We start from the raw sequence: 10,642 nt of genomic DNA on the forward strand, positions 1-10,642 counted from the left end.
ACAACAGTCAGTTTGGACAAGGTATTAGACCTTCCAGGACTATATGCCTGATATTTCATGTTTAAGCATGAATTATGACCTCCGATCTTTTTTTAAAATAAATTTAGAGTAGCTAATTATTTTTTCAAATTAATGGACAATTTTAGCATGGCCAATCTACCTAACCTGCACATCTTTGGGTTTTGGGGGTGAAACCAACGGAGACATGGGGAGAATGTGCAAACACCACACGGTCAGTGACCCAGGGCCGGGATCGAACCTGGGTCCTCAGTGCTATAGGCAGCAGTGCTAATCACTGCACCACCGTACCTCCCTAACCTCCAACCTTTTTAAAGAGTTTTTCGAAGCATCCCTTCTTCCCCTTTCTCATTCTGTCCTGCTACCAAGAGCAGGTAGATTACTGCTCACCCACATTAGCATTGATCAGTGGTAGCATTCTTATCCTTAGGTCAGAACATTTCTGTTTTATGCACCAGCAATACAGTGTATCATAAAAGCAAATTACTGCGGCTGCTGGAATCTGAAACCAAAAAGAAAATGCTGGAAAATCTCAGCAGGTCTGGCAGCATCTGTAAGGAGAGAAAAGAGCTAACGTTTCGAGTCCAGATGACCCTTTGTCAAAGCTTTGACAAAGGGTCATCTGGACTCAAAACGTTAGCTCTTTTCTCTCCGTACAGATGCTGCCAGACCTGCTGAGATTTTCCAGCATTTTCTTTTTGGAGTCAGTGCATCATATAGGCTGACAGAGCAGTGGTGTAGGTGTGCTGTACAATCTTGAGGTATGATACCTCATGTGCAGCATCAACGTGAGATTCCACCGACCATTTGAGATGTCCACATGGGAGAAGGGCAGGGAGAGCTCATCAGCTTAATCAATGACATCTCAACTGGATGCCACCTCGAAGAGCGCAAGGACCCCTCAGTACGGCACTCTCAGTCTAGATTTTGTGCTCTGGAGCAGGACATGAACTCATGTGGTTCTGAAGAAAGAGTGCTATCGATTGAGTCAGCTATTTCATTTTACATAGAACATAAGAGTGCAGAAGGAGGACATTCGGCCCATCGAGCCTGCACCTACCCACTTCAAGCCCTCACTTCCACCCTACCACCGTAACCCCTCCTAACCTTTTTGGACACAAGGGCAATTTAGCATGTCCAATTCACCTAATCTTTTTTTTTTAATGAAGTTAGAGTACCCAATTATATATATTTTTTTTCCAATTAAGGGGCAATTTAGCATGGCCAATCCACCTATCCTGCATATCTTTGGGTTGTGGGGGTGAAACCCACACAGACATGAGGAGAATGTGCAAATTCCACACGGAAAGTGACCCAGGGCCGGGATTTGAACCCAGGTCCTCAGCGCCACAATCCCAGTGCTGACCACTGCACCACATGCCGCCCTCCAATCCACCTAACCTGCACGTCTTTGGACTGTGAGAGAAAACTGGAGCACCCGGAGGAAACCCACGCAGACACGGGGAGAACGTGCAGATTCCACACACACTGTGACCCAACGGGGAATCGAACCTGGGACTCTGGTGCTGTGAAGCCACCGTGCTAACCACTGTGCTACCATGCTGCCCATAATAATCTTTATTGTCACAAGTAGGCTTACATTAACACTGCAATGCAGTTACTGTGAAAAGCCCCTAGTCGCCACATTCCGGGGCCCCTGTTCGGGTACACAGAAGGAGAATTCAGAATTTCCAATTCACCTAACAGCACGTCTTCCGGGACTTGTGGGAGGAAACCAGAGTACCCGGAGGAAACCCACGCAGACACAGGGAGAACATGCAGACTCCGCACAGACAGTGACCCAAGCCAGGAATCGAACTTGGGACCCTGGAGCTGTGAAGCAACAATGCTAACCACTGTGCTACCGTGCTGCCCACTGTGCTACCATGCTTCAGGGGACGAGTGAAAGAAAAAAAATTCAAAATACCTTCCACAACCACAGAACATTCCAAGGAGCTTTGCAGCCATTGAAATACAGACAAGTGGGCAAAATAGAGAACACTGGAAAATACTATATATAAAAAAATGTTATTAAAATTATTTCTTTATGAAATAAGTCATGCAAACATTCACTTTCTGATGTCTATTTAATGAGAGAGGGCAACCATCTTATCATATGTTCATCTAAAAGCTGATCCATCCCTTTAAATTACAAGACTCCATTTACAAACACATAGCAATCTGTGTCTAAGTGACCTTATTTCATCTAATTTATCTTTGGCTTAGCTATTAATAGGTGGACAGATGTTCCTGTGTGCAGTTTATCTACAAGAACCCAGCCAGGCTACTTATATGACTGTCCAGACCTTCCCCATTGACCAGCTGAACGTTTCATTATATTATGAATGGGCTACATGTTTATTATTGAAGTTAATAAAAAAGTTTTAAAGACCATTCCTCCATGAGAATTTAAAAAACAAAACTAATTCATCATGAATTTGTTTGTGAGAAGTTTAGTAACTTGCCGGTAATATTCACTTCACAAGAACAATTAAAAAATAATTATTAATACTGTCGGGCAAGGTGAAAAAGGCTGGAAGTTCATAGGGAGCATAGCTGTCATCATGGACCAGTTGGGTCAAATGGCCTGTAATAGTGCAGTTCCTTGTACGTAGCAATATAAGGGTTAGGCAAGTATTCATTAAGCCAAGCAAGTATTAATGATAGGGCTTTCTGGGCGAGAGATTTGGGATACCTTATTAATGCCCTGGTTATAATGCAGGCGTTACAGTGCAGTGATTTAATCCTTCAAACTGCTCTGACACAAGACCCTGTGTCAGTCTACCTACCACAATGGTACCTGCAGCACCACACGGCCAGCAATGGTCACTGGCAGCTCACTGCAGTTACTGCTGCTGCTGCACACTCAGGGTTTTGTGAGCTTTAAGATTGAAAAGCTCTTGCCAAATCTACAAAACTGGCTTTCCACCTCTCTGTTATTGATGCTGAAATGCTCGATGATTGTCTGAACTTTCCAGCCTTGTGCCCTTGAGCTCTGAGCTACTGAATCACATAAAGGTTGCCAACTGCGATTAAAAATATTCCTGGGGGTGACACGGTGGCACAGTGGTTAGCACTGGAACTATGGCCCTGAGGACCTGGGTTCGAATCCTGGCACCAGGTCACTGTCTGTGTGGAGTTTATACATTCTCCCCATGTCTGTGTGGGTTTCACCCCACAACCCAAAGATGTGCAGGTTAGGTGGATTGGCCACGCTAAATTGTCCCTTGATTGGAAAATAAATAATTGGGTACTCTAAATTTATTTGAAAAAGATATATACATTCCTGGAGGTCCTGTCACATGATTTGCCCCTCGCTCCTGCCATTATTCGGCCAACACACCCATCCTTTTGTATGACCTTTCTACACCAATTGGAAAACAAAAAGACTCATTACCCAATTGGAAAATGCTTGACTGTCGGCCAACCAGCCCCCCATATTTGCAATCTTTTTATAACTGGTAAAGAGAAATGTTAAAAGAAAATGACAAAAACGCCAGTATTGGCAACGTCCTGATGGTATGTCCTGATAGCCGGCAGCAGGGTGGCCAGTGGTAAGCACTGCTGCTTCATGGAGTCGCCGATGTGGGTTCGTACCTGGCCCTAGGCCACTGTCCTTGTGGAGTTTGTACATTCTCCCCGTGTCTGCGTGGGTCTCACCCCCACAACCCAAAGATGTACAGGGTAGATGGATTGTTCATACTAAATTGCCCCTTAATAGGAAAAAAATGAATTGGGTACTTGAAATTTGTTTTAAGAAAGCACTGCCGACTCACAGCGCCAGGGACCAGGGTTCAATTCCAACCGTGAGGGACTGCCTGTGTCGCGTCTGCACGTTGTTCCCGTCTGCGTGGGTTCCCTTTGGGTGCTGCGGTTTCCTCCCACAGTCCAATGGTGTGCAGGTTGGGAGGATTGTCCATGATAAATTGCTCCTTAGTGTCCAAAGATGTGCAGGTTAGGTGGAGTGATGACAATAGGGTGGAGGTTGGTGCAGACTCGATGCAGTGGTGCAGTGCCGATTGCACTGGAGGACTCTGATGGCTCTATGGTATTGCTCCAGGATTGCACACAGCAGCATCCTGGAGACTCACCTTCAATTCCTGGGCCAGGAGCTTTTGGCCTCTCCATAGCGTAACTCCCCTTCATCTTGATGTGGCGAGCCATTTAAATCGCCATTCAGTGCAGCAGGATCGTAATATCCTGCAAGTCAGGAGGGATCCTAAAATCCAGGCCCTGGAGATTCCAAGCTCATCCTGGAGGGTTGACATGTACTCTACTGCCTCCTTTCAATGTTTAGGTAACAATTCTTGCCACTGCTTCATATTTCAACGTTTTATTGCCAGCAACTTAAAACTGGAATTTCTCGGGCTGAGAGATCAACTTTGGTCACAACACCTAATCCAAGACCAGCAGCACTCAAAATTATATTAGGCCATAATAGTTTGGTGTTTGCTGGCCGGCACAGACACAATGGGCCGAAGGGCCTCTTTCTGTGCTGTAAAACGCTGTGACTCTATGGTAATTGGAGTTTAAAGTTTTAAAGAATGTTTTTTTTCTTTGAGATGAAACTCATTCGCATATCACTGAACGTGAAATCTTTTATGAATCCAGGCAATCGGGCAACATTGTTGAACATGAATTTCCATTTAAATATTTGTAATAAAAATATATGGTGGTGCACTTAATCATGCTAACCTTGTGTAATTTTACTAATGCCAATGCAAATGGGCTTATCATAAAGACAGAGCAATTTAAACAGAGTATCTAGTTCACCATCTGTGTGCAACCCCAATTTTAAATAGTTGAAAATTACCTTAAAAAAGATATAGAACCATTTCTTAATTATTTAGCTGTGCAGTTTTCAGTTTTTTAGTAAGTTAAAATTAAAAGCATTTAAGGATGCCTATTAGCCCTCAGTCTAAAAAAAACGAACCTACTCAGTGGCGCAATTAACAAAAACACGCAATGGTGACTAATGGGGTACAGCCAGTTTCCTGGGCAGAACCCTGCTTCTGGCACAATGCTTTTTAAACTAGTGTAGCAGATCTCAGGGACTCAATTTGCATTGATCGTAATTTACATTTAAAATTCTGAAATCTTATGTTTAAGAACATAGCGACATAGCCTCCAACCGTGCTCCACCATTCAATAATATCCTGGTTGGTCTGGTAGTGGTCTCAGCTCCACCTTCTTGTCACCTCCCACATAATCCTTGATTCTGTTGCCTAACACAAATCTGGCTAACTCTACCTTGAAAAAATTCAAAGACAGAGGACAGGATGTTCTGCCCCCGCTCCCCCCCACCACCATACCGTGGCCTGTTTCGCCATGGCGGAGGTGGCCCGCCATTGGTAGCAGCAGGATCTCGCCACTGCCAATGGGTTTTCCCGTTGTTTGCACCCTTTGCCACCAGAGGAACCCCAGGCAGAGGGCCGCCTTTGCCAGGGACAGCTGGAAATTTTCAGCCCTCGGCCTTCACTTCTTCCTGCGTAGGAGAATTTCCACACACAGGATGGCACGGTGACGCAGTCGTTAGCACTGCTGCCTATGGTGCTGAGGGCCCAGGGTCGATCCCGGCCCTGGGTCACTGTCCATGTGCAGTTTGCACATTCTCCCCGTGTTTGTATGGGTCTCACCCCCACAACCCAAAAGATGTGCAGGTTAGGTAGAGTGGCCATGCCCTTAATTTGGGCGCCCTCCTCTCCGGGACCCGAGAGATCCTACCCTGCCCACCCTCCCCACTTCCCATCATTCCCGGTCTACCCCGCGGCATCTATTGGAGTCGGCCAAACAAACACTCTCCATCCTGAAAGTCCAGGCCCACGAAACTATCACTGATTTTGGTACAAATGTGTCCTTAGAGAAGGAAATCTGACGTCTTTAGCCGGTCTGGCCTACATGTGGCTCCAGACCCACAGCAATGTGTTTTTTAAAAAATTATTTAGAGTACCAAATTATTTTGTTTCCAATTAAGGGGCAATTTAGCGTGGCCAATCTACCTAATCTGCACATCTTTTGAGTTGTGGGGGTGAAACCCACACAGACACGGGGAGAATGTGCAAACTCCATACAGACAGTGACCCAGGGCCAGGATCAAACCCGGGTCCTCAGCGCCATAGGCAGAAGTGCCAACCACTGCAACACCGTGCCGCCCTAGCTATGTGGTTGACTCTTAACTGCCCTCTGAAATGGCCAAACAAGCCACGCAAATCAAGAGCAATTAGGGATGGGCAACAAATGGGGCCGGGGGGGTGGGGGGGTTAGGTGGAAAATAGCCAAAAATGCCTGAAAGTATATGAATGAACGGTCTTCTGATTGAGACGCAACACATTCCTCCAGTATCAAGATGCCAGAAGTAATTCAGTTTGAAAACTTCATCTGCAATGAAAGTATGTCTCTATATTTATATTAATGATCCCATCAGCGCTGAAGGTTCACTAGAAGCAGCCCTTTATTACTGCTTGATGATGTCACACCATTAAGTTGCTCAGGATTAATTTGCAATGTCGCTGAATATTCCAATGGTGATGACTAATGCTCAGTACAAGAAATGATGAAAAGGAAACTAGTTCTGGGAGCCAGATATGGGAATGATGCTGTGCGGAGCAGCCAGCAGCTAGCAGTGGGACGTCAGGAGCTTCTTTTAAAAAGGTTGCTAATGATCTATCCGCAGCAATCAGCAGATGCTCTCAACCAGGGAAGGCATTCACTTTGAATGTTTTTTCCCCCCAAGAAGATGGGATGAAAATTAGTGATATAAATTACATATTGCAGTAATGTTCACTGTACCATACTTTGTTTGCAGGCACAAATGGATCTGAGTCACTGAATAAGGCAGGTCTTTCAAGTTCCTGCTTGCAGGATTGCAAATTTAGTCCAGTTGGAATAAACATAACATTTTCCACTGATGTTTTTTTGTTTCGAATGCCAGTCCAGCACTGGTAGGGGAAAGGCTGGGCTTGCATCCCTCTTACCTTCCTGTGGCTGTCCTGCCAGCCCTGTGACCATTCAAAAAGAGTTTGCTCCTCAGCTTGGAATCAGAAAATCACACAGCATAGAGGGAGCCATTCAGCCCACCATGCCTGTGCAAGCTCCTTGAACAGCTATTTGTCCCATTGCCCCAGCGATTTCCTCACATAAGCTCTGCAATGCTTTTGTTCTCACGTATCCACCCAATTTCCTTTCCAAGATTATTGTTAAATGTACTTCCTCCACCCTTTCAAGCAGTACATTCCAGATTATTACAACACGCTGCGTAAAAGTCTCCTCGCCTTCCTCCATTGTGAAATCAGAACCGATTTTCCTCCAGGCACATACATGCATTTTCAATGGCTCTGTTAGTTTAGAGTAGTGAGGGCAGACTTAAGAGTGAGGTTTCATGTCCAGGTCCTAGTCTGCATTTCTTTTTTAAAAATCCAATTAAGGGGCAATTTAGCGTGGTCAATCCACCTACCCTGCATAACTTTGGGTTGTGGGGGTGAGACCCATGCAGAAATGAGAAGTATGTGCAAACTCCACATGGACAGTGACCCGAGGCTGGGATTGAGTGCTAACCACTGCGCCACCATGCTGCCCTACCTGGTCTGCATTGAGCTAGCTAATCTTATTTGGGTTGTTAGCAGAGCCTCTGTCGTTCACTTTTCTGTGCTGTATTAAAGATCAAGGACATCAAGTAAGCATCAAAATTCACTGATCTCTGCCTCAAGTGTACATGGCAGGTGATCGGTGAAGACAAACCTGGCCATTCGCAAAGCCCTGCCACTGCACCTCCTTCTTTCTCTCTTTAAGGAGCACCTTAAAATGGATCTCTTTGATCAAACTTTTGATCGCTTGCCCATATAATTCATTGTTAAATTTGGTCCGATTATGCTGCTGTGATATCATTTGAGACATTATAAAGATGCTCTTTAGATGTAAGCCGCTGCTGTTGTTTAGGGGCGTACAACGAAAAGGAGAGACAGTGCTCACAATGTGCAGGAGCTGAGGCACTATTTCTAGCAGCATTTCAGCCTGATTATAAACTCAGTATAAACTCTATTAAAGCCTCGTCTAGAAAAAGCTGCTGCCTGCCATCTGCAAATCCTTCCTTACAAAACTATGGGGCACCACCATCTGGAAGTTCCCCTCCGAGCCCGCTCGCCACCCTGACTTGGAAATATGCCCCATTCCTCCACTGACGCTGGGTCAAAATCCTGGAAACCTTGACATTATAGCATGTGGATGTACCTACACTGTATGAACCGTAGCAGTTCAAGAAGGCAGCTCACCACCACCTTCTCAAAGGCAATTAGGGTTGGGAAACATCACCTAGCCAGCGATGTCCACATCCCAAGAATGAGTAATGATAACCCACCAGAATGAACATGATAATTTCACCATCAGGCTTCTCTGTGACCAGAGAACTCAATCCAGAAAGGTGTCTACCTGGTGTCAGCGTCAAGATGTCCCTGAGAGGTTGCAGAGTACTGAGGAAAGAGGCTGAACAGTCAGAGGATGTGAGCCATATCAGTGCCAGCCACAAAGGTAGAAAAAGTGATGTGTACCTGCAGGCAGAATTTAAAGAGTTAGGAAGAAAACTAGCAAGTAAGACCTCAAGGTAGGAACATCTAGATTGCTCTTGGTGCCTCGTGAATAGTTAGTATAGAAATAGGAGGTTAGAGCAGATGGATACATGGCTGGAGAGATGTTACAGGAAGGAGGGCTTTAGATTCCTAGGGCATGGGACCAATTCTGAGCAAGGTAGGATCCGTACAGGCCAAAAGTCTTGCACTCAATCGAGTCAGGAGCAATGCTCTGCTATTTCTGTGGCAGAGGGTTTAAATTTTAAACTAATTTCACATGAGGATGAGAACTAGGATGTAGCATTGGAAAGGAGAAACGAGATGGACCAAGAATGGGGAGAGCTAGATAGCACTGGAGTAAACAGTAGTAAGGTTTAGATGGAATGAGACTAAAAAGGAATGCAATAATGTCTAAGTTAGGTTGACAGTGCACGTATGTGAAAGCACTAAGTGTGATAAATAAGGTTGCTGACAGATAGCCACATGGGAATATGATATTGTGGTGATAACAGAGAATGGCTCAAAAAAGAACTGGGCTGGGTATTAAATATTCCTGAATACAAGGTTCAGGAAAGATAGGGTAGGAAAGAAAGGGGTGGCAGTATTGATGAAGGAGAATATTACAGTGGCGGAGAGAGGTGATGTCTTGGAGTGGTCATATTTGGTTAGAGCTAAGAGACAATAGAGATGCCATTTTATTACTGAGCATATCCTATAGACCACCAACTAGTGGGAAAGGTGTAGGAAACCAAGCTTGCAAGAAAGTAGCAGCGAGGTGCAAAAGCTAGAGAGCAGTGATATTGGGGGAAATTAGTTTATCCCAACATACAAACAAAGTTAATGGGCAGGATTTGCCCTTAGTGTTGGGTGGGGTTACTGGGTTATGGGGATAGGGTGCAGGTGCGGGCTTAGGTAGGGTGCTCCTTTCAAGAGCCGGTGCAGACTCGATGGGCTAAATGGCCTCCTTCTGCGCTGTAAATTCTATGATTCTATGATTCTATGATTTGATGCTCTCGTCTTGGCTGAGGGGCATGTAATCAGGCAGGAGTGTAGTGGGTGGGGACCCCTCCACTTTCCCTCCACTACAATTGAGTCCATTGTGGGAAGGCCCACGGATGGCCAGCCTGCCCCTTCATCAATCGAGGCCCTAAAGTGAACAATTACTGCCTACGTCAAGGCCTCATCCCACTGTCGCTGGCATTAACCCAGTGGCAGCTAGGCCTCTCATCATGCGGAAAACACACGCTGACACAATAAAGCTGCTGGCTTCTGATTGACCAGCAGCTCTCAGTGGGTGGGACCTCGGTACCGGGGTCCTTGATCCGGGGCAAGGCTCGCTGCTGTCCAGCCAAGTGCCTGAGTGGCATTTAATTCAGCAGGCCTTCCCTGAAAGTAAGGTTCCTGTTGGCTCTCCAGCAGGTGGGTGATTCCCACAGCATCTCCAGTAAATCCAGCACTCTCTCTCTCTCTTCTCTCTCTCCACAGATGCTGCCAGACCTGAGTTAACATCCTGGAACCCCCTCCCTGATAGCACTGTGGGTGTACCTACACCAGATGGAATGCAGGGGATCAGCTCAGCACCACCTTCTCAAGGGCAATTAGAGATGGCCAACAAATGCTGGCTTGGCCAGCGAAGTCCACATCCTGTGAATTTTAAAAAACTATGTCCAGTATTTTGTGTCTATGATTAGAGTGCTTGGATCCCTCATTTTAACATCTCATCCCAAATTTGCTCCAATGTTGCTGATGCATGACCAGTTTCATGCTGGCGTAAATCTGCCTCACTGCGCCAAGGACCCAGATTCAAATAGTGCCCAGAGTGACTGTGTGAAGTTTACACGTTCTCCCCGTGTCTGCGTGGGTTTCCTCCTGGTGCTCCGGTTTCCTCCCACAGTCCAAAGATGTGCAGGGTAGGTGGATTGGCCACACATAAATTGCCCCCTAATGCCCAAGGATGTTCAGGTTAGATGGGGTTACAGGGGTAGGGTGGGGAAGTGGTCCAAGGTAGGGTGCTCTTTCGAAGGGTTGGTGCATACTCGATGGGTCAAATGACCTCCTTCTGC

This window comes from Scyliorhinus torazame, chromosome 17, assembly GCF_047496885.1.
Source record: "Scyliorhinus torazame isolate Kashiwa2021f chromosome 17, sScyTor2.1, whole genome shotgun sequence".
Lineage (NCBI taxonomy): Eukaryota > Metazoa > Chordata > Chondrichthyes > Carcharhiniformes > Scyliorhinidae > Scyliorhinus > Scyliorhinus torazame.